The 2,527-nt window shown below is 42.5% G+C and overlaps 1 pseudogene; it reads right to left on the bottom strand.

Moving 5' to 3' along the window:
* Window positions 1–1,392: 1,392 nt before the first annotated feature.
* Window positions 1,393–2,276, bottom strand: LOC112818347 (putative vomeronasal receptor-like protein 4; annotated as a pseudogene).
* Between the last annotated feature and the right edge of the window lie 251 nt (window positions 2,277–2,527).

Here is a 2,527-nt window from a genome sequence, read left to right as displayed (position 1 = left end):
TGACTGTCACACTTTCAGGCTGGAATAAGAATTGCTCTTTCAGGGGCCCCTGGGTGGCTCAGTCATTAAGTGTCTGCCTTCAGCTCAGGTCATGATCCCAGGGTCCTGGGTTTGAGCCCCGCAGCGGGCTCCTTGCTGGGCGGGAAGCCTGCTTCTCCCTCTCCCACTCCCTCTGCTTGTGTTCCCTCTCTCGCTGTCTCTCTGTCAAATAAAAAAAAAATCTTAAAAAGAAAAAAAGATTCGAGGCTTATAGTTTTCAGTGGAGAAAGCATAAGTGATTTGTTTTTTCATATATATTTGATTTTTTAATTTTTAGTAAAAATTTCCATTATTTATTGTTAATATGTAGAATGCAATTATTTTTTATATTGACCCTCCATCCACTGAACTTGCTATTTTTATTTCTTTTTCACTGTTTCAAATTTTCTGCACACACAATTTTATTAATGGTGCCTACGGAATATTTTACTTATTTCATTCCATTTTCTTTTTTTTTTTACCTTCTCATAATGGCTAGAATCTCCAGAATAATGCTGAGTAGAAATGATGACGATAAATGTTTGTCTCATTTCTAACCTCAGAGATAAGCATTTAAAATTTCTGCATTGAACATGATGTCAACTGTGGTTTTCCTATGAGTTGAGTTAATCTCAAATGAAGAAACTTACCTTCTATTATAATTTTCTAGAGAAGTTTTATTTATATTTTTGATGACAGGGTGTTGCTTTTTGTCAAGTGTTTAGGGCGTAAATGTATGTATTTTCTCCCTTTGTTGTCTTGATGAGATTCATTATATTCCTTGATTTATTGAATATTAAGCCCTTCTGGCATTTCTGGAATAAATATTATCCTTTCTATAAATTGCTGGGCTCCATTTGCTAATATTTTGTCTGTAATTGTTGCATCTACATTCATGAGCAAAGTTAGCCTGTGATTTTCTTATCTTGCTATGTCCTTTTTCCGATGTTGGTATCAAAGTGATGCTAGTCTCTTAAAATGAGTTTGGAAGTGTTCCAGGGATTCAGCTCTTGGCCAGATTTAGCTCCAGAACTCCCTTTCTCAACTCTACTTAGGCTGGAAGCTAGTCTAGGATGCTTCCACCCGACCTTCTACTGTCTGTCCTTCACTCAGGATCACACTTATCTTCATCAGCTGACTCTTCAGCCTTCCTGGCTCCCTCCCCATTTTCTCTCAGGCTTTTGCCCTGATCACATCTCTGCGCATTTAATTGTGTCTTGGTGTTTGCTTCTTGGAAGACCAGACTAGCCTACTAGTTTTATAATACACTTCTAGTTTATGCTGGGCAGAATTTGTGCTGGGCAAAAAATAGCACTCCACAATCTACCTTTAGCTATGAACAGAATCAACATAGAAAGCAGTTTTCCCAATTTCTCAGTGAGCACTCCAGCAGTGAGCCAGTTGGGCATCCCTGCTGATCAGCACAAAGGGGCTGAGACTGGCATGACCAAATGTCAGAGGTAATTTAATATTTACTGTGGTGTAATTATTTGTCAAGAAGGAGCCTATGCGGAAGGGGAAAATGAAAGCTGCCCAACAAAAGAGAAGAAAACAGGTCGTGAGCCTGAGAGCACTCTGAGTAGCTCTGATCTCCGGGCTGGAGTTTCTTTGAAACCTGGAGCCCTGAAGGTAGAGCCCACTCTGGTGACGCTTAGATAGACGAAGAGCCGTGTGCTCACTGCTCCAGGAGACTCCGAAAGATGACCTTTCGCAGAGCCATGAGAGTAGGGAAAAGCCAGGGGGCCAGTAGCCCAGATGCAGCATGTCTCAGTAGCAATCAGACGCTGGAATCCCAGATGTGCTCACTCTGTCCCCTGCTGCGATGTAGCAGAGCAAGCTGGAGCTTCTCAGGAAATTGCAGATCCCGAAGAGGAGGAGATAGGGAGGCGCTTGCTTGCAGTCTGTGGTTTGAGCTTCCCCTGCTGCTGATGGCCTGGACCACGCTGAGGAGGCAGGCGGTACAGACTGAAAGACCATCGGCCACGCTCCCCGGATAAAGCACAGTCTTGCAACCAGCATTGCCTAGGAAATTTCTGAGATGAGAAAAGGTGGTTATATCTTCGCTCCCTTTGGTACAGAGAATGGTTGTATTTGCAAAAGCCAAATGGATGAGGATAAGGTCCATTTTTTTTTTCTTTTTTTCCAGGTCTCACGAGCAAAGTATATCCATGTCTCACCAGTAGAAAGAGGTTCCCCACAATTCCAGGTCCAAAAAGAGAAAGCCAGATTACTCCCTGGATGATCTTAGTCCAGGTCATCTTCTGACATCAGGCACGGAGCTAGGAAGAACTTTGAGAGACACAAATAAGTAACGATTACATAGTTTAGGTCGGTGGCTTTTCTGTGTCTCCTCCAGTGAAATGAACCCTTTTGGTTCTGAAGTTTGTAAACGTACGTGGTTCTATCACTTGCATGTCTCCAATCTCGTTCTTTGCTCTTCTCTTTCTCCTGTTTCAGTTGATATGGTCATGGTGAGAACTACAATTTAAACATCCAGCCCAGACATCCC

Source organism: Callorhinus ursinus, unplaced genomic scaffold, assembly GCF_003265705.2.
Source record: "Callorhinus ursinus isolate GAN/ISIS: 27379988/994484 unplaced genomic scaffold, GSC_fseal_2.0 scaffold1694, whole genome shotgun sequence".
NCBI classification, from domain to species: Eukaryota; Metazoa; Chordata; class Mammalia; order Carnivora; family Otariidae; genus Callorhinus; species Callorhinus ursinus.
Note: the sequence above shows the minus strand (reverse complement) of the source record. Positions and strands in the feature narration are given on the sequence as shown.